General features: G+C 40.4%; 1 long non-coding RNA gene across 1 annotated transcript in view; it reads left to right on the top strand.

Moving 5' to 3' along the window:
• LOC149435146 (uncharacterized) overlaps positions 1-16281 on the top strand; it is a 41485-nt gene extending 25204 nt beyond the window's left edge. The window contains exon 3 of the long non-coding RNA XR_016308547.1: positions 16123-16281. This is a non-coding gene — a long non-coding RNA (uncharacterized LOC149435146). The remainder of the gene's footprint in view (positions 1-16122) is intronic.
• Positions 16282-22841: the final 6560 nt, after the last annotated feature.

The raw sequence follows: 22841 nt of genomic DNA, 5'->3' as shown, positions 1-22841 counted from the left end.
AAAAGTGAATATTAGACTGTTCAAAAAAATAGCAGTGTTTGTGTTCTTCTTTACAAACTCAAACATTCACTATATAAAATGAAAAATGTTTGACGATTTTGCTTTCCTTTGAATCACTTAATGAATATTTAGTTGTATAAACACTGTTTCTGAGAACTGCTGTACATCTGTGTTGCATGGAGTCAACCAACTTCTGGCACCTGTGAACAGGTATTCCAGCCCAGGATGATTGGACTACATTCCACAGTTCTTCTCTATTTCTTGGTTTTGCCTCAGAAACTGCATTTTTAATGTCACCCCACAAGTTTTCTATTGGATTAAGATCCGGGGATTGGGCTGACCACTCCATAACGTCACTCTTGTTGGTCTGGAACCAAGATGTTGCACGTATACTGGTGTGTTTGGGGTCGTTGTCTTGTTGGAACACCCATTTCAAGGGCATTTCCTCTTCAGCATAAGGCAGCATGACCTCTTCAAGTATTCTGATGTATTCAAACTGATCCATGATCCCTGGTATGCGATAAATAGGCCCAACACCGTAGTATGAGAAACATCCCCATATCATGATGCTTGCACCACCATGCTTCACTCTCTTCACAGTGTACTGTGGCTTGAATTCAGTGTTTGGGGGTCGTCTGACAAACTGTCTCCGGCCACTAGACCCAAAAAGAACAATCTTACTTTCATTAGTCCACAAAATGTTGCGCCATTTCTCTTTAGGCCAGTCAATGTGCTCTTTGGCAAATTGTAGCCTCTTCAGCGCGTCTTTTTTTTCAACAGTGGGACTTTGCGGGGGCTTCTTGCAGATAGCTTGGCTTCACATAGGCGTCTTCTAATTGTAACAGTACTCACAGGTAACTTTAGACCTTCTTTGATCTTCCTGGAGCTGATTGTTGGCTGAGTCCTTGCCATTTTGACTATTCTATCCATTTGAATGGTAGTTTTTTGCTTTCTTCCACGACTTTCAGGTTTTGGTTGCCATTTTAAAGCATTTGCGATCATTTTAGCTGAGCAGCCTATCATTTTCTGCACTTCTTTATATGTTTTCCCCTCTCCAATCAACTTTTTAATCAAGGAAAATGTCTGGAACGACCCATTTTCCTCAGAATTTCAGAGAGAAATGCACTGTAACCAGCATGTACATTTGCTGCCTTCCTTCCTTAAATAAGGGCAATAACTGCCACCTGTTTTTCAAAGAATGAATGACCTCACTAATAGAACTCCACACTGCTATTATTTTGAAAATGCCCCTTTCAATTAGTGATTCAGTTACACAGAATCAGCAGCATGCATGTCATGACTGTTGGGTCTGTTGGATTTCTATTACTCTACTACACCTGCTAGTAAATTATTTGCCATGTAGAAATATCATTTCTACCAAAAACAGTGATTGATCAGGTTAGTGATGTCTGACTGCTATTATTTTGAACACAACTGTATGTGAACCGGCACTAACTCTACTATAGTGTGCGCATATGTGGCAACAAATGACACCATGAAGCTACACAATCAATGCACATCTGATCCAGGTAAAATACAAAAGATGCAAGTGGGAAGGTTTATAATGAAAAAGTCACATTCACTTAATTAGAAAAATTCTATTATTTCCTTTTGTTTATATTATCAGTGTATTCTAAAACATTTTACATACAGTGCCTTGAAAAAGTCTTCATTCCCCTTGAAATTTTCCACATTTGTGTCATTTTACAGCCAAAAACTTAAATGTATTTTATTGGGATTTTATGTGAAAAATACATTTCGTTTTTGGTCATGATGAAAATTATGTGGAAAATTTCAAGGGGTAAAAATACTTTTTCAAGGCACCGCAGATCAGTGGCTTGCCACCTAGTTAACCGCTGTTCCAGCTGAGCTTACAACCACGTTTGTAGTTACATGCACTCATACAACCACACTGGGGTTTAACCAACCTAATTGCACCTTTCATTGTAGGGTAAAATGAGAATTCTAAGTGGTGTATTTAAAAAAAAAAAAAAAAAGGAATAACCACTTCCCAGCCACCCTATAGCAGTTTTACTACTCCAAGGTGGCCACTCTGCACAAAATTCCATTTTTTTTTTTGCATTTGTGGTTAGGGGGCAAGAAAGTAAGGAATGCATTGAAGGTAAACCAAAATGAAAACATGCACCAGTTCAGCTTTCAGAAAGAACATTGCCTGGAGTTACATTCCAGTTTGGCAACACTTTCATAGAACACAAATTAGTATATGAGGTACAGGTAGCCAAAGGAAATCCTTAGAACTGGATATATTCCATTACAAGGAATAGTGCAATCATCATCATTGTGTTGAAAAGGAACATGAATAAAATAAACCATCGTCTGGCTAAGAGTTTTGACAACTGATTTTACATGACAATTTGGCCTACACCAGAAAAAGCAAAAGCTGATGTTTAACAGTAGCCAATGACTAGACGTTTGAGAACAGTGGGAGCACAGGCTAAACAGAAAAAAAAAAGGATTATGTATAAATAGGCTACTGTATATGGATACCTTAGGTATAAAAATATCTGTGCCTAGAACATCACAGCCCATAAAGCAAAAAAGTGCCTGCACTATTCAATATGGATCATACAATTCCATGTTTAAAAACAGTCAACAAATAGTGACCCTGGAAGATACTAGAACAATCACTGTAAACTACATTAAACAATACATTTTATAATATGTATCTAAATATGCAGTTATTGCGACTCTGCTAGAACAGTCCTCTTCTTTTTTTTTTTATTCAAATATTTATTAAATTTTCACATTTATAATTACATATAAAAAGAGAAAGGAAAAAAAAAAAAAAAGAAAAAAAAATCAGGGGAACATGAAAGAAGAGCATAATGCATTTCATCTACATTCTCATATAATATTTTTACTCTTATTTTCTTTCTGTTACCTCCTTTTTCTTCCTTTCCCTTCCCTCTACCCTTATGCCCTACCCCATCCCTCCTCCCTCCCACTCTGCATTTTTCTCTTACTTCCATCTATATAAAATTAAGAATCTTCTCCTGGCATTTCTTCATATATATTCCTATGGTGTACAAAATCTTCCCATTTTTCCCATCTCCTGTTATATATCTCCATCTTATCTTCCTGGGTATAGTATAGTTTCTCCATCCTACTAATCTGATTTACTCTTTCTACCCAATCCTTCTCTTTCGGAACTTCCAAGCTATGCCAGAATTTGGGTATCAACCCCTTCGCTGCGTTCACAAAGTACCATATACCCGAGTTTTTATATTTATTCACTGGTAAATCTGTTTTATGTAGTAAACACACTTGTGGGTCTAATCCTATCTTTATTCCTGAGATTTTCTCAATTAAGTTGACTGTTATCTTCCAAAAATTTTGTATCCTTGGGCACTCCCACCAGATGTGAAACCATGTACCAATCTTTCCACAACCACGCCAACACTCTTGTGTTTTCTCTATATCTATTTTGTGCTCTAGAATTGGTGTAATGTGCCATCTTACTAAACTTTTATAGTTTACCTCCACCTCTCTCATACTAGTGTTCTCATGCGTGAGTCTATATATCTTCCTCTGTTTATCCTCATCTATCTCCACTCCTAAATCCCTTTCCCATTTTTCTATATAGCTTGGTTTTAATTCCGTAGCTAACTCGGTAAGAATTTTATAAATTTTTGCCGTGCCCCGTTTTCCGTCTCCCCGTGATTCCAGTAACCTCTCAAACATGTTCCACTCCTTTCTCCCTCTTATGGGTTTCGGAAGACTCTCAACAAAGTGATTTAATTGGTGATATTTCCACTCATCAATCTTAATAAAAAGTTCCCTTCCACTCTTTTTTAAGTCTTTCAATGTTTTCAACTTCTTTCCGTCCATAATATCCCTTAGTTGAATGTCTTCCTTTTTAATCCATTTTCCCATACTCCCTTCAATACCTGGTGGGAAGTATTCTATATTCCTTAGTGACATTAATTGTGAATTAAAATCCCAGTGCATATACTTGTGTAAATTATCCCAAACCCTTAAAACGTTCAATGTAAACACGCTCGTGGTTTCTTTTAAACCTCTATATTGTGTTGGTGCCCATATGTTTCTACTCAGGTCAACTCCGCTCAAGTCATTCTCTATCTTTACCCATCTTTTCCCCCTTTTATTGTGTGTCCAATCATAAATTCTTGCTAAAACTACAGCATTATAGTATCTCCCAAAGTCTGGCACTCCCAGTCCCCCTCTCTCTTTTCGTCTACTTATCAAATCATACGATATTCTAGGTTTTTTATTTTTCCATATAAATTTTGTTATCATCCTTTTAATTTCTTTAAAAAATGCTTCTGGGAGTTTTATTGGGATCATTTGATATTTATACAAAACTTTGGGTACAATTATCATTTTTATCAGATTTATTCGTCCTAACCAGGAGGGGATTCCTCCTCCCAATTTCTTCAGTTCCTCCTTAATCTCGTTTAAAAGGGAAATATAATTTAATTTATACAATTTTGAATATGAAGCAGAAAGTTTGACTCCTAAATATTTTATCTCTCTATCTCTCCATGTAAAAGGGAATTCTTTTTTTATCTTTTCTTTCTCACCATTCGGGAGATTTATATTCAAGATCTCAGTTTTTGTCGGGTTGATTTTTAGGTTTGATATTTCTCCATATTCCTTTAAGCTTTTCATTAAATTCGGGAGTGTTATCCTAGGATTACCCACATAGAACAACAGATCGTCTGCAAAAGCTGCCACCTTATGTTCCGTTTCCCCTATTTGTATTCCCTTTATATCTACATTCCTCCTAATTGTTTCTAGTAAGGGTTCCAATGTTAACACATACAACAAAGGGGACAGTGGACATCCCTGTCTAGTGCCATTTGACATCCTTATAGGTGCCGATTTTTCACCATTGACCAAAATAACCGCGGATGGCATTTTATACAATTTTCCTATCCATTCCCTCATTCTACTACCTACCCCCATGATCTCTAGGGTGTCCATCATAAAGCTCCAGTTTACTCTATCAAAAGCTTTTTCAGCGTCGATCGAGAGAATCACTGCCGGGGTTTTCCCTTTCTTAGCTTTCTGGATCAACAACAGAGTTCTAATTCCGTTATCTCTACCCTCCCTCCCTGACACAAAGCCAACCTGATCTCCCTGGATCCATTCTGGCATTAAGTCTTTGATCCTATTTGCTAAGACCTTCGCATATAACTTTGTATCTACATTTAGGAGTGCAATTGGCCTATAACTTGAACATTGAGTAGGATCCTTCCCTTCCTTGTGTATAAGTGTTACATGAGCTTGTAGGGATTCCTGTCTAATCTCCATTTCTCCCCCCAGGGCATTCATATATTCCTTCAACTTTGGTATCAATAGTTCACTATATTTTTTATAGTACCTCACGGTGTATCCGTCCGGGCCAGGACTTTTCCCCACCTTAGTGTCTTTTAGTGCTATTTTTATTTCCTCCTGTGTGATTTCTAATTCCAGGGATTTCAATAGATCTTTATCTATCCTTGGTAGTTCTGCATTTTTTAGATATGCCTTTCTTTTTTCTCTGTTCTCATTTTCACTATTATTTACTAAGTTTTGAGACTTAATATTATACAACTTATTGTAATACTCCTCAAACACCTTCCCAATCTCTTTAGTAGAGTGAGCCATTTCTCCCTTGGGGTTTCTTATTTTTTCTATGTAATTTCTAGTTTTCTTTTTTCTCAGGGCCTTCATTATATATTTTCCTGGACGATCTCCCCATCTGTACCTCTCCACTGCAACTTTATTAAGTACTCTCCTCATCTCTTCTTCCATTAATATCTCCAATTCTTTCTTCTTTCCTATTATCTTCTGTCTTATCTCACATGTTATTCTGTTTTTATGGATCTGTTCCAGGTCATTTATATCTTTTAAGAGCCCTGTCATTTTCTTACTCCTTTCTCTTTTCTTTTTTGCTCCTAACGCAATCAATATACCCCTAATATATACCTTATGGGACTCCCAGACAGTGGCCATTGAAACATCTCCTGTTTCATTCTCCTGAAAATATCTTTCCATTTCCCGTCTGATCTGCTGATCGATCTCTTGATCTAATAGAAGGGCCTCGTTTAATCTCCATCCCACCCCCCTTGTCAGTTGTCTCCCCCATCTCACCTTCATTATAACTGGGGCATGGTCTGAGAGAGTCATTGTCTCTATTTCTACTTTGGCCACCCTCTCGATAAGTTGATGTTCTACCATTATATAGTCCAGTCTTGAATAAATCTCGTGTGCATTAGAGAAGAAAGTATAGTCTTTTTCCTTTCCATGCATTATCCTCCATATATCCACTAGTTGCCCTTCATATATCTCCTTCTTCAAAGTCTTCATAGACCTACCTCCCTCTCGTTGCACACGAGATGTTGTATCCATCTGTGGATCTAGACATAAATTCAAGTCTCCCGCCATTATCAGTCTTCCCTTTTTAAAGTCCCTCAATTTTCTTAATATCCCTTTCAGGTATACCTCCGGTCTCTTATTTGGGCAATAAATATTCGCCACTGTACACTCTATTTCCTGTAATCTGCCCCTCAGAAACAAGAATCTCCCCTCAGGATCTGTCTCTCTCTCTTCCACCTCCCACCTTACGTTTTTAGCGAACCCAATTGCCACCCCTTTGGCTCTCTTAATTGGGGAGTCTGCATAAAACCATGTTGGATAGTTTCTAGTATTTAATTTGATATTTGACTTAATCTCAAAATGCGTCTCCTGTAAAAAAACTACCGAGGCTTCTCTGTGTTGTAACTCCTTAAATAGCTTAAATCTCTTCCCAGGACTATTCAACCCTTTTACATTATATGTTATAAATTTTATATCTTCCATAATTCTTGAGTACATCTCGTCCCTATGCAGAGTATTTTTAAAACCTTCCCCCTATACCATCTTTTACCTCCTCCCCCCCCCCTACCCTCCCTCTTCACCTCCCCCCTCCCCTGCCCCTCCCTCCTCCCTCCCCCCTCGAACCCCCCCCTCCCATCAGGCCTATTTTTTACCATCTAATCCTTTGTGAGCTTACTGTCACATTTGGATCTTGGCCCTGAGGTTGAACTCTAACCTTGTACGGTTCACCGTCCCTCCATTTCCCTCAATGTTCCCCTTTCTATCCCTTCTTTATTCTTTCTTCTAATTTGCTGCCATTGCTCTTTTCCCTCGACGTTTTCCCCTCCCTCAACCTCCCAACCTGGAACCTCTACTTTTTGAATGTTAAGTTTGTCAAAAAAGTCTCTCAAATCCTCAGGAAATCTCAGGTATGCAGTAACTCCATTCTTCCATCCGATTAGACACATTGAGCCGCTCCATCTATACTGTATGTTTTGTTTTTTCATCTGTTCTATTAAGGGTCTCAGTGATCTCTTTCTCCATAATGTCTCAGGTGTCAAGTCTGCAAAGATTTGTATATTTTTCCCTTCATACTCAATATTATATCTTCCTTTTGTCTTCTTCCATATTTCTTCTCTCTCTCCAATTTTATTAAATTGAACCACTACATCTCTCGGTCTCTCTTCCGCCCGATCTCGTTGGGCCTTTCCTGATCTATATATATTGTCCAATATGCATGTCTCTGTTCTAGGTCTACCCATAATGGAGTTTAAGATTTTTTGTATCGTCTCTCTTAATTCTTTATCTTGTATGAGCTCCGGAATTCCTTTTATCCTGAGATTTTTTTTCCTGTGTATGTTACCTTGTATCTCCAGTTTATATCCCAGTTTTTTTTGTTCTTGCCTAATCTCTAGTATCTGATTATTCAGTTCAGAAAGAGTTTGAGCATGTTTATTGATTTTTTCTTCTGTATCTTCTACTCTAGTCAAGAGATGTCCCAGATCTTTCCGAATAATTCCCATTTCCTGTTTAATTGATTTTTCCAAATTTTTAAACATTTCCGCCATTTCCTTTTTATTTGGGATTTGTAGTTCTCCTTCATTTTCCTTTGACTCTATTTCTCCTAATATTTGTTGATTATTATCCATTTCTACTGGAGATCTGGCGCTTTTATCCATACTGTTCTCCATTATACTTTTTTCACCTGCCCCCTGAGTTCTTTCTGGGGTCACATTACCTTGAGATGTAAATTTTCTAATTGTTCCTGATTGGGCGTGTTTAGGGGCATTCCCTTTACTATTTTTGCTCTTCATATTTTTAACTGTATCCGAGTTCTCTTTTTAAACTTTAAGATATATACTGATAATAAGTCCTTTAGGTAAATTCTACTTTCTTCAAGCTATTTGGTGGTTCCCCCTTTTTCTCTATATATATTTCTTCTGCCACACCAAGAAGCTATCCATAAACAGATTTAATATATAATCCAGATAGTCTCACTCACCCTCCTTCCCGCTGCTTCGTTCCAGTGAGGCTGTCAGCATTCTGGTGTGGCTCTGCTCCTTTTCCCTTCAGCTCAGGAGGGGAGGGGGGGGAGAGGGGTTAGAAGAGGAGGGGGGGGAGAGGTGAAGGGGGGGTTTTCCGAGGCTCTTTTCTTCTCTCTCTCTCCGTTTCTCTCGTGGGTACCGACGGTCATGTAAATCTCTCTGCCCGAGCGGCTTCAGTTTCAAAGGAAGCCAGCCGTTTCTCTCTCCCTCCTCTTCTGTTGGGTCGGAAAGCCAGGGTCTCCCTCTGCTTCAGGAAGCCGGCCGGCTTCTCCGTCTCCCAGTACTGCCCTTCGGCGGGTCACGTGACCACCTCCCGTCACCCGCACTCCCAGCAGTCAGAGGTGAGAGATTCTCAGCCGTCTCACCGTCCAGAACTCCCGCAGCTCCGTCTCCTCCACTTCACTCTCAGGACCCCCCCTCTGCCGTAAGATCTCAGGCGGGGAGTTTAGCAGCTTCCATGGGGAACGTCAAGGGAAGGAGGGCGGTTATCCTGCGGAGAGCGCTCACATCGCTCTCTCTCACACCGCCACGATTAGGCTCCTCCTCAGCAAGTGATTCACTAGAACAGTCCTCTTCTATTCTAAGTTACCTCCAAGAGAAATTTTCATTAACACTGTAGTCACCACAGATGGCATCACAGAGTAAAATACAGTCCTGGCAGAGTGTAGGCATACAGCTCCTAATGTGTACAAAAGCATTTTGCGCAGTTTTGCAGCCATTGTGTCTTTATTGATGACAGGAAGGCAATGTGGTGCCTCTTCCACTAGCGCCACCAGCTCTGAAGGCTCTTCTGACTTTACTTTCCATAGAACTTCTTGTTTAGAAGGAAGATGAGAAGGTTTACATTGACCTTTGCTCGGTCAATCATCTTCATAACCGCAACACCCTCATACTGCAGCTGGAGAAGGTCCTGAAAGTGCAAATGGGGAAAATCAGGAAGGTGAACACTTGGTATAAAAGCCTGCATTCAATCTGCAAAGTTGATTGGAGAACACATAATACATGTCTTGTTTTCATACAAATTTAGGATACACACGCAGACCTTTACATGGATGATCTGGACACGTACTGGCACATTCATTGAGCTATGTTACAGGGTATCATTGTCAGTAACAAAACTAGCAATAGTTGAGCCCACTGGTAGAATGGTGTGGAAATCTCTGCAAACTATATATATATAAAAAAAAAAACCCTTCAGTTCTACATTTCTGTTCTCTTCTCTTGTTAATATGATCTTTTTGCAAACTGCTAAAATCTATTTCTTGGAATTGATTGATGAACACAGAAATTCAGATGCTGTCAGGTTCTACTATTATCCGCAGGAAGATTAAACATTGGAAAACCAACAAATTGTAAACCAACCTCATGATAACCCTTCATCTACAAAAGCATGCCTCAGATGGTAGCAAGCAGTACCTGAACATTAACACAGAATGGTAGGACCTGTGTCCCTCAATTGGCTGCTAGATACTCTGCATTCCTACTTCTTTTCTTGCCCATTGAGAGACACACAATTTAGATGCTGCTGGGACACCCAAATGTGGTGTGCTACAGAGGAACAACCTCTAACAAGCCCAACAGGACTGGGGAAGAGATGCTTGAAGGACCAACATCTGACACTTGATTAGGCTAAGCCTCTTACCCGATAGAGTAACCTGCCAGACAACCAAGGAAGGACACAGAATCAGCCTGATGCTCAAGACCAGGGGTCTCCAAACTTTTTAAGCAAAGGGCCAGGTTGCTGTCCTTCCGCCTTTAGGGGTGCTGGACTGTGGCCAGTGGGAGTAGAAAATGCCCTGGCAACAGTGCCCTATCATTGGCTTTAACCACATGCCGCCCAGCCACTGTAGAAATACGTTGGCAGGGCGGCATGGCTGGGCAAAACCACGTTTTAAAACGTGTTTGCAAAACAGGTAGGGGGCGCGCCACCGCCCTACCTGTCCCGCCGATCACGGCCACGGGTGTCAGTTACCGGCTGTGTCCCACCGATTAGCGGCAATCACTGACAGAGAGCAGGGCTGCAGTAACTCTAGAATATTGTTTTTTTTTCTCAAAATTGTCAGCTTTTTTTTTTTTATAGCGCAAAAAATAAAAACCCGCACAGGCGATCAAATACCACCGAAAGAAAGCTCTATTTGTGTGAAAAAAAGGACATAAATTTCATTTATGTATCGATTGCATGACCGCACAATTGTCCGTTAAACTAGCGCAGCGCTGTATAGCAAAAAAATGGCGTAAATTGCAGTATCTATACCATAGTTTGTAGACGCTATAACTTTCACACAAAGCAATCAATATACACTCATTGGGATTTTTTTTTACCAAAAACATGTAGAAGAATACATTTTGGCTTAAATTTATAACTAACTTTGAGTTTACTATATATTTTTTATAGCTGAAAGTAAAAAATATAGTTTTTCTTCAAAATTGTTGGTCTTTTTTTGTTTATAGCGTGAAAGATAAAAAGCGCACAGGTGATCAAATACCACCGAAAGAAAGCTCTATTTGTGTGAAAAATAGGACGTAAATTTTGTTTGGGTGCAGCATTGCATGACCGCGCAATTATCAGTTGAATTAGTGCAGCGCCGAGTAGCAAAAAGAGGCCTGGTCATTAAGTGGGGTAAATCCTCTGGAGGACAAGTGGTTAATAGGAGGAATAGTGCCACATTGTTGATAACAAAAAGAACAGTGCCCCATTGATGGTGTCAGTAGGGGGAATGGTGCTCCATCATTGGTTTCAGTTGGTGGAATAGTGCCCCAAGGGCCAGATAAAGGCAAGCAAAGGGCCACAGTTTGGAGATCACTGCCAGAGAGTTGCACCAAACAGAAAGGAATGCTAAACATGGATCTAAAAGCTGATCAACCACTACCCACTAAAACAGATGGAACAACTATAGTAACAAAAGAAAATAAAAACACAACTGGATGTGATCAACAGAAAATGGGGACAAACCCTGGAAGGAAAAAGTCCCAAGAAGTAATTAGGACAAACCAGGTCCAGGTGAGAAAGACTAGCCAATCTTCATGGGAAGGACTAAGCTGTCTAGAATCAAAACGACACAAAGTCAAGCATTAAAGAAGAGGTCTGGCTAGACAACCAAACTGGCTATGTGACACTTACCAGGGAAAACTTGAGCAGCAAAAACAAACAGCCATCGGGTGTGAAAAAGAGTGAGACCAGAGAATCCAAGGGATAGATTCCACAAAGTCAATGTGACTCAAGGGTTTGACTGAAGAGAAGGCACCCCCCACAAGGGTAGGCAGGAAATGGAATCGAAAGCATAGCCCCATATACTGGTGAGAAGGGGACCACTGGCGCTCATACATGCTCCCTGGCATGCACAGGTGCTGTTGTTACATTTCAGAGGATCCTGTTGAGAAACTGCCTTGTCTATCCCTGACCTCAAGCGCTGGATCTATGAAAGCTCCCAAGGAAACAATGGTATGCCTCCTTGAATGTTGTATGGCTAGCAAAAATCAGGGAAATCAATGAAATGGAAGACTTGGTTGCAACAGAGAGCACAAGAGATACATGTTTGAAAAAAATGTCTGCTCTGATTATTCAGCCCTACTAAACTTGGATCTAAACCCTGTAATGTTAGCAGAACACAACTTGTCTTATGGGACCCGAAAGTAAGAGCACGGCATCTATCCTTTCCCACGCTATTGTATCCTTTCCCACGCTGTTCAGGTGAGTTTACCCCCACCCATTTTTAAAAATGTTAATGAGTGCAGAGAGCCACGTGTAACATGGCACATATGGTATCGGATTTCCTCTCTTCAGTCTGTACAGCTCTGCTGAGCAAGCTGGCTGGCGAGTTGATTTTTGAACCATTTTTCCTTTATTACGGATATGCGTTGCCCGGTTCACTTAGTCCTTGCTTCATAAGCCAGTTATAGACCGGGGCAGGTGCCATGTTTTATTTTTCTGCTGAGCCGGGGGATTAAATAAGCTCATAATTTTATTTGCTGTGTTTTACAAAGTCTACTATTTGTATTATGGACATTATAATTATGATGTTGTACACGGAAATCCCTGTATACTTTTCTTTTTACCATTGTTGTGTATGATCTCTGTACTCTGTTTTATTGTTAAATAAAGATATGGAGGAGAAAAAAAAAAAAAAAAGGAAAGCCCCCGATCCTTCAGATCTAGAGAAGTATCGGACATCATGGAGCAAGGGACAGATATCTTTGTAGTACAGCTAAAAGCAATACATTGAGGGCAGAACAAAACAAAGCATCTGAAGAACCTTTCTTAAGAAGCTGATGATCAGTCAAAGGAAGGGGACCTATCTGCAGGTGCACAGGTCTCACAAAGTCATCAGGATATACTCTGTTCTTTTCAGAGGATACCTGCTGCAGTGAAAGAACCAGACTATTTTCCTTCACGCAGAAAGGACTCCCTACTCCTTCTTGTTGAAGACGTGGCAGCAGATGATGCCCAAACTGTTTTGAAGGGCAAGACAGTAGCCCCAGGAATAGTGGCTCTCCAGTGAGCAAAACCATATAGGGGAAGGGGGTGCCACAGGAAAAAAGGATTAGCCTGTGAGTAGAAAGAGGCATTCTCTGAACCTGAATTCCTGAGACACAAACTACCCAAGGACCCCTGGGGTTCACAATCAACCCCCCCCCCCAAAGTGCTTGCTGCATCTTCATACTGAAACTTTTTAAATAGAGTTTGTGGACTGCCTAAGTGGGCCTGGGGGCAGAAGTAGATGAAAGAAGCATAGGCTTCAGCCGATATTTCCCTACACCTGAGAAAGCATTGGAAGCCTTCGGCTCTCACTGCTGTCATGCAGGCACTTGGCAGGAGAGAGGGACCAGGAGCGTCGGCGGGGGACCTGAGAAGAGGATGGTTGGGGCTACTCTGTGCAAAGGCATTGCACAGAGCAGGTAAGTATAACAAGTTTTTTGATTTAAAAATAAAATAGAGAAACTTATCTTTAAAATCACTTTAAGAAAATAATATATATTTTCACACTACCCCTACACAAACACTTCAATGGTCATTCTTGTGAGGAGAAAAAAAAACACTTTCAAAGATTCACATCTTTGCTTTGCGGTAAAACACATTTTAAATTTGAAATGCACATTCCCAATGCATAAAAGACCTACATTTTAGGCGCTACAGTGCACAAATGTTATTAGGGTCCTGTGGTGTGCTGCAAATTAAAAAAAAAAAAACCGTTGCATGTGCATTACAAAGGTCTGCTATGGTGCTTTGGCAGCCCATATCAAATGAATGATCTTTCTTACCTCTACACACATACAGGCATGCAGTAATGAATAGTAAAGGCATGAAAAGTGTCCCTTCCCCTTTCTATAAATCATAATTTATCTTTATAAAAGTTATATAGTAGTATTGCGACTTAATTTAAAAAAGAAAAAAAAGCAATTAAGTCTGGTTTAATTTTTCAGTAAGCACATGAATCGTAACTTCAGAGTTATAATAACCTAGACATCTCTCTGCTATATTGGAAATGTGCAGTCTTTCATTTTTTGGCAGACCATGAGCAAATAGTACAGATAATGGGTTAACAAAACTCCAATGAGATTACCTGATAATGCAACATATATGTTTCCATTTGAACACCCATGAACTTGGCTTTCACTTCAAAATCACCAACTTCTTCCATAGGAGATATTTCAAAGATCACATTTTTAAATCTGCATAGACAACAGATGACAAGTGTGAGGGGTGTGTCAGACAGACAGTGTTGCAACACATATATACAGCATGAGATAAAAAAAAGAAATTCATCTTCAACACTGAAACCAGCAATGAAATTCTGCACCTTCTTTAGAAAATCGGAAATTTTGTGCATTTTGTAATCCAATGGTGCCACCAGTGATTTTGAAATTTGACCAACCAAGCCTTCAATTTCACCTCAAGTTGCTAAAGAAAAGAATTTTCGTGGCTGGGAATCTTCTTTTCTTTCCAGGCCACAGCTCATGCTTCTTTTTCGATTAAGTTTCTCGCATGATTCTTCCATCAATGATTAGAAACTAATGGTGCGAAATTCGAATGAAAATTCTTCGTTCCAATTTTCGAAAGAAAATTCTTACAGAATTCGACCTGTGTGTGGCTTGCATTACACAAAATCTGGAATTTCTGCTTCCCTGTCTTGTTATCTCAGGAGAGTAAACTTAATTTTTAATGTAAAAGGTGAAATGTATACTAACTTATGCTTATTAGGAAACATTTTGTTGATCTGGTGAAATACAAGAAGGAAGGTGAGCAAAAGACAGGCTTGAGAAGTGATGCAATCCCAGCACCCAGAGGGGAAGCAGCTGTGGGTTAAAGGGGAAGGGAATTGTTCAAGGGAAGGGAGGTACACAGGGCAATCCTCTCATAACACAAATGGCTGAAATCCAGTGGGTAGATACACAAGACAACACTAGCAGAATGGGCTAGGTGTGTAAACAAGAGAGAAACAGGATCCTAGTTAACAGAGTAATGAAGTGTAATTTTAGTGTGGAAGAAGGGGCTTCCGTCTAGACACTCTGCCATAAAGCCCAGATCAGTGGAAGGCTGCAGTAATGGGATCTCTGGAGAGCAATCAGAGTGACCATCAGGTTCTTGGTCACCTCTCTTACAGAAGTCCTTCTTCCCCGATTGCTCAGTTTGGCCGGGCAACCAGATCATTGAAGAGTCCTGGCTGTGCCAAACTTCTTTCAATTCAGAATTATGGAGGCCTCTGTGCTCTTGGCAACCTTCAGCGCAGCAGAAATGATTTATCGCCTTCCCCAGATCTGTGCCTTGCAATAGTCCTATCCCGGAGCTCTACAGACCGTTTCTTTGAATCATGGCTTTTTTTTCTGATACAGTATGCATTGTAAACTGTGAGGCCTTTTACCCCCGGTTCACATATATGCAGCCGTGCGGGCTTCGTTTTGCGCGGGCACAAGAGCCAATTCATTTGAATGGACTCCTGTGACATGCAGGGAAGTCCCTGCACTTCTTCTGAATACACAGCCCGCATGGGAGCCTCGGTTCGCATTACGGCTGCGTCTTCCAGTGCGGGCAGCGTGCCATTAGAACTAATGGCACCAGCCCCCGGGTCCGCATTCCTCAGTGCGGGTGGTACAGCTGCACGGATTTTCGTGCGGATCCGCAGCCGCACCACCCTCCTTATGCAGGCCATAGACGGGTCGAAAACCGGCCATTTTTAAAAAAACGAAAAATCGGTCGTTTAATAGGCCGCCGTTACCACCAATGGTAAAAAATAAAAAAATCGGCCGATTTTCGTCCCGTCTACGGCCGGCATTTAATTATTTCTGTTCCTTGCAGAGAGCACAGCTATTATATTTGACATGAAAACATATTGCGGTTGCAACAATGTATCCATTTCGGATACAGCTGTTTTTTATTCGGATACAAATAGATACATTGTTGCAACCGCAATACTTTTCATATAAAATATAATAGCGGACTGGAATTCTTCTTTTTCTTATTTTTTCTTCTTCTTGCAGGTCACGGCTCATGTGCAGATTTTTTATTGGTAAAACAATCGGCCGATTTGCCCATCATTGCCGGGAAAATCGGCTGATTTTTTCCTAACTTTACCGATAAAAAAAGTGCCAAAACCCCGAAAAATGGCCGACCAATTAACCCACTAACGGTGTGAAAATCGGCTGATTTTTTTTCTTTTTTCGGCTGAAAAATCGGCCGATTTTCGACCCGTCTATGGCCTGCATTATAGAGAGGTGTGTGCCTTTCCAAATCACATCTAATCAATTCATCTTACCACAGGTGGACTCCAATCAAGGTGTAGAAACATCTCAGCAATGATCAAGAGAAATGGGAGGCACCTGAGCTAAATTTCAAGTGTTGCTGCAAAGGGTCTGAATACTTATGCCAATGTGATATTTCAGTTTTTTATTTTTAATAAATTCACAGACATTTCTAAAATCCTGTTTTCATTTTGTTATTATGGGGTACTGAGTGTAGATTAATGAAAAAAATTATTTAAACTGTAGTATCAGGTTGCAACATGACAAAATTGAGAAAAGTAAATGAGAGTCTGAATACTTTCTAATCACACCACTGCAATTTAAAATCGTGCGATTTGTGTGTAATTTCAGGTCTGATTTCTGAAGACTTTATTGCTACTTGTAAAGATTTTCAGCAATTTCTTGCAATTTGCAGTGTGATTTCCATTATATTCTATGTATGTGAAATTGCAACAAAACTGAAGAAAAGGTAATGCAAGAACTACTTTAGAAATCACGCTGTAGCAAATCGCACATGTTAAGACACTGAAATTCACATTCATTAGATGCGATTTCAATTCACAAATTGCACCTGAAATCGCACCGGTTTGACCGGGCATAAGGAAATGGAACTACTCAGTAATTGCCCAATAGTACAAAATCAAACTGCTAACAGTCTTATGTATGATACTTATTTTCACTTATACCTCCCGCATGCTTTTTAGTCAGTGTATTTTGGAATGTCGGGCAGGGTAAGGTACAGTCAACAGCATAGCAGCAGGGAGATGATAGATGAACAAGGGACTTCAAAAAAGACTGACAAATACAGAGGCTGGCCTAATAAAGACAGCTACAGTTTTCTTACAACTGCTTTTTATTGGAAGAGGCAATGCTAAAAAAAACCCTTTTGGCTAATAAAGTATTTTTGCATTAACTGCATAAAAGTTACATTATAGTGATTGATGAAAAACATACTCAAGACAGACTGGTCCTTTACTTTTCCCCTTGAGCCCTCACACTTATGCGGTGTGGTATATCACATGTGATTCACACAGAAACCGCACTGCATTCCTGGGCAAGCTGCAGGACCCTTTTTTTTTGTTCGCACTAGAATTGGATTTCATGGGTATTCACACCTATGCAATCTGATTCTGCACATCTCACCATGTTTTGCAAACCGATTTCGGGGTGCTGTTACCATACACACCCACAGCGTTTTGTATGAACGGGGTGCGAATATGATGAGGTGTAGAATTTGCACACAAACCAGTGCAAATCCCGCACTGCATCAGTGTGAACCCGGGCTCAAAGTACTTCGTTAGTGCACCAACTGGGTTGGAGAGAGTGTTTGTTTTGTTTTTTTTTCAATGGAACGTGCCTCAGTGGCTCTTGAAAACACAGATATTCCACTTCAAAATCTTTGTCCTGCCACATGTCTATCCCATGGATGGACTGACCTCTGCAATTTAACTTATTCTAGTTTCCATAAAAAAAAACATCAAGTAGATTGCTTGTCAGCATGAAGTTCGGGTACGTGTGCACATCTTCCATTTGCAGTCTAATATCTTTGAATGAAGGGCACGGTTTTATGTATAAAGTCACTCAGGCTGGTATACACTTACTGGTTTGCTTGTAGATCCTCAATCTCCAGTAGCACACCTTTCTCATGGAGCCGGGCTGCCGTATATTTCAGAGATATCTTCTTGCTCTTTTTCACCCCTCCTGGTTTCTTGGAAACTCTGAATTTAAGAAATAAAAAAATAAACTGAATGTTTCCCAATTCTGTGTTTTTTTTTATAGAAAAGGAGAAAGTATCTAATATTTAAAAAGCAAAAAAAAAAAAGCAGTCAGCAGCAACCAAATTTCAAATCATCTAAGTTCTGAAAGTGACCAATTCTAAAATCTGATTGCTTGATATTGGTAACGAAACATCACTTTTTAAATATAATTAAAAAAAATAAGTCTATTTGTGTTGAAAACACAAGTCAAACCAAGCCCGCCCAAATCACAGAAAGAATATCTTTGGTACTCACTTGCCCTTGCTTGCCAGGTTGTCCAGGCAAGTCTTGATGTAACTCTTGTAATAGTCTACTTGTTCTTCATAAAACAGAGCCTTGGAGTTCAGAGCAGAATGAGTCTGCTGCAGCTTCACCAGTTCAGCCTTTCTCCTTTGTCGGTATGGCCTTTGATTACAAATCTCCTGAAGTAGAAAGCACAGCAAGCTTTTAATTAAAATTCAGGACAGATTTATTTATTGCATACATGTTCAGTAAAGTTTTCTGCCTTTTTCGTTTTAAACATAAAATTTCTGGTTTATCTTCTGCACTAAGTGCCTTACATGATCATATACTATTCCTCACATTGTAAATATCCCTGGTGCCCAATGCACAGCCTGGTGGTTCCTATGTGAGGCCAGCCATGTTTTGGGCTGGGTCCATCACCAGTTGGAGACTAGAGGGTTTAAGCAGTATCAACCGTAGTGTTGCCCACTAGCCTTGCCGCCTGCCCACCAACATTCCTAGTGCCAACTGTACCTGCTGGTCCCACCCTTTCCCAACCATTATTCCCACCCCTAGCTTGCAATTGTCAGCGCATTGCCCACTGAATCAGTGATAGGGCAGGGCTGTATACAGGTGGGAAGAAGGCAGTTTGAAAACTCAGTTGGAACCTGTGACAATCTTCCGCTTTGTGACGACTGACCATGCCTAACCAATGTGAGGGGGTCACCTAACCACTGAACACCAAATTGGCAGTCACTATGACGTGCCTCCATACATTGGTGGGCATTGAAGTGCCCTCTTAACCATTTCAATACCGAGCAATTTTACACCTTCCTGCCCAGGCCATTTTCAGCGCTCTCTCACACTTTGAATGACAATTGCGCGGTCATACAACATTTTACCCAAACTAAAATGTTATCATTTTCTTCACACAACTAGAGCTTTCTTTTGGTGGTATTTAATCACCGCTGGGGTTTTTATTTTTTGCTAAATTAACAAAAAAAGACCACAAATTTTGAAAAAAAACCCACGTTTTTCTTTGTTTCTGTTATAAAAGTTTACAAATAAATAATTGTTCTTCATAAATTTAGGCCGAGATGTATTCTGCTACATGTCTTTGGTGAAAATAACCCAAATTAAGATGTATTATTTAGTTTGTAGGAAAGTTATAGCGTTCACAAACTACGGTATAGATCTGAAAATTGATCAGTCCTGAAGTACTGACAGCCAATCTAATTTCTTGAGGTCCAAGAATGTCATAATAGTACAGATATCCCCCAAATGACCCCTTTTTGCAGAGTAGACAGTCCGACGTACTTCATAAGAGGAATGGCGAGTTTTTTGAAGTTGTATTTTATTTTCATAATTTTTTGAAAAATGAAAAAATTATTTTCACTATTTTTTTTTTTTTACATACTGTCACCAGTGCAGTACAGCGTCATCATATAACTGACATGGCGGTGAACAGGGACACTGACTGGTGACAGTATGAAAAAAAAAAATATATGTTTTTTTTTTATTTTTTTATTATTTTTAATTACATTTTTTTTTTTTTTTTTTTTAAGATTTTTTTTTCATATTTTACTATGACCAAAGTAGTACAATGTTACCAAAGTAACATTGTACTACTTTGGGGAAGTGATCAGATTTTTTTTTTTTTTTTTATACAATTTGCTTATAGCAAAGAATTACTTTGCTATAAGCAAGCATTTACCTGAATGAAATCGATTCATTCAGGTTTTTTTTTTTGTGCTTAGCTGTGATTTGGCCACAGCTAATCGCATGACATGTGCATGTGACCTGCTGTGACCATTCACAGCTAGGCACTAGTATACAATGGATGGCATGAATGAAGCCATCCATTGTATACAACTGTCATGTGACCTGCTGTGATTAGTCACAGCAGGTCACATGGTACCGGCAACGGGGGCCGGTACTCAGATCTGTCATCGGCCGTGTCCGAGGCACACGGCCGGTGACAGATCGCACTGCTGCGCGGCTCTGCAACCGCGCGAACTGCGCATGTGCGGGAGCACGCCAAATGGCGTGCACCCGGAAGGCTGCAGCATTTTTGCGACCGCCAAATGGCTATAGGCCGGGCGGCTAATGGCTAAATTGAATGACAATGAACAAGGAGGAAACAAGTTAAGTAAAACTGCCACTGACCACCAATGAAGGGGGTTTAAATAGCACAATACTGATCACCAATATAGGTGTAATTATTGCAGTCACAGACAGCAATGCAGGGGGACATTACTTTATCAATTGACATCAATGTGGGCAATTACTATTACTGCTATGAACACCAATGATGAGGCTTGTTTTACCCCCACTTTCTCCTCAGTGTGCACTGCAGTATAAAATACAGCAGGACCAACATTTTCAGGTGTTGAGGTGTTTTACAGCCAATGAGTGCTCTGCCTAACTTGATGCAATGCACTTCAATCCACGAAAAAGTGCTGCTATTGTGTAGTCCGCTGGATATGAAGGCAGTAAGCATATAAGGTCTGTCTCTTAATATGAATTTAGAGAAAGAAATATAAGATCCAGCATCTTAAGGGGAAGTTCCGCTTTAAAGATTGGTCCCCCACTTCCCATTAAGGATTGACACCTTTGGGGAGAGGGGGGGGTCAGTGGAATGGGTACCCGAATTTGACAGGTACCCACTTCCACTGCGATTGCCTAGGCGATCGTAAGCGGTAGTTGTCCTCCCTCCCCGAAGTCTTGTGTGGCACGTGACAGGTCCCAGAAGATGATGGGGCATATTCAAGGCTTTGGACTTCTTTTTATTTCCTTTTCCATCTTTATAACATTCCATTACCTTGTTATGCAGGTCTTTTAACAGATCTTTTCTGATCCCCATGGCTCAGTATCTAGCTTGCTCAGGTCATCCACATAAGAGCTAACAAACTGATTATTTATACACAGACACTTACCCTTGGTTCACAAATCCACGTTCCTGTGGGCTGTCTTTTGCACGGGCTCGAGAGCCCATTCATTTGAATGGAATCCCGTGCCCTGGGACACGCAGGGAAGAAGTCCCTGTACTTCTTTGGAAACCGCAGCCCGCATGGGAACCTCGGTTCCCAGTGCGGTTGCGATTTCCAGTGCGGGCTGCGTGCCATTAGAATTAATGGTATCCGCCCGTGGGTCCCCATTCTTCTGTGTGGGTAGTGCGGCTGCACGGATTTTTGTGCAGATCCGCAGCGGCACCACCCGCACATATGTGAACCTAGCCTAATTGCAATTTAAAAAGACACAGATGTAGGAAATTAAATTTAATTGCCATTCTAACCTGTGTGTGTCACTTTGTGTGTCTGTACCAAGACCAAACATTCCAGGGTATGTAAACTTTTGATCATGGCTATTTGGGTGATTTATGTTATTATGATTTAAAAAGGATCCAAACAACTATGTGATAATAAATGGCTTCATATGATCACTATCCTTAACCTCCCTAGCGGTATGATTATTTCAGATTTTGGTGCTGAAAGCGGTACCATTATTTTGCATGGAAATATGTCGTTTTTTTTATTTTAGGCTGTAATTTTTAGGAATAACTCACTGAAATCTGTCCGAACAAGAGTCTATTAAACATCCCGGGTAGGATAAAATTTGAAACACGAAATCATAAATTATAATTTAATAAATAATCATAAAAAATAATAATATAATAATAATACATTTAATTCAATAATATAATCAAACCGAAAACACTGAAATTTGAAATAAAGCGCCAAGTTTGCACATTGCTGAGCAAAGTCGCAAAATCGTTTTCAGTGTCTGATGACGAATTTCCCCACGAATCATCACTCAATTTTGCAAGTGGTTCTGATTTACTATCGCTGTTCTCTAGCTGATCTAAACCCGCTTTTGACCTAAAAGGACGCTTTTTGGACGCCATGGACGTTTCTCAGTTTCCAGGCAGAAAGAACAGACAAAATGCAAGCAGGGCACAGGACAAAGCACTAGGGACAATATGTATGTGAAATGGGTTGAAACAGCAATGTTTTACTATGTAAAATTTGTTTGGAAAAAAATGACATTTTTAAAAATTTTCAAATTTCCCGCCGGCACCCGTACGTCCCGACGTCACAGGGACCGGAACACAGAAGCCGGATGCCGGCATCGGCCAGAGGAGATGGCCGGGGATGCTGCAGGGGACACATCGTGGGAGCGAAGGACAAGGTAAGCTCTGCAGGGACTCCCTATGCAGCGCCGCATGGTAAGCCCGAGTGTAGCTCGGGGTTTCCGCTTTTGGTACTGACATTTTACCCCGAGCTACACTTGGGAATACCGCTAGGGAGGTTAAATAAAAGACTGTCTTTTTGGCATATTAGTCAATTAAAAAATGTCACGATGTCTGCCAGGGTATGCAAACTTTTGATTACAACTGTATATGTTTTAGCATCTAGATCAGGACAACCTGCAGATCTCCAGCTACCAAAGTCCCAGCTTGTCCACTTCACCCACACATTTGGTCTCCTGGTCATAGTGGGTCCATTCCACATTAGAGACCAATGCTGTCTATAGTTGGTGTCATCATGAACATTCAATGACGCTTAAGGTGACTAATGGATTGGTAAAAAAATTTTAAAGATACCTTCAAGGTGCATTCAGTGGTCACCAAACGGTCAATATGTACTGGCACCGGTGTTCACCATATAAAAATGTATTTGGCAGTAATTACGGGTGGGGAGGGGTTGGTGGACAAAGAATATTCAAGAACATTCATATTCTTTTTATTATGCGGCCATAG

The sequence above is a fragment of the Staurois parvus genome, unplaced genomic scaffold, assembly GCF_062004578.1.
Source record: "Staurois parvus isolate SC_StPar_1 unplaced genomic scaffold, SC_StPar_1.0 ptg001598c, whole genome shotgun sequence".
Classification (NCBI taxonomy): domain Eukaryota; kingdom Metazoa; phylum Chordata; class Amphibia; order Anura; family Ranidae; genus Staurois; species Staurois parvus.
This window is presented reverse-complemented; position numbering and strand designations above follow the sequence as displayed.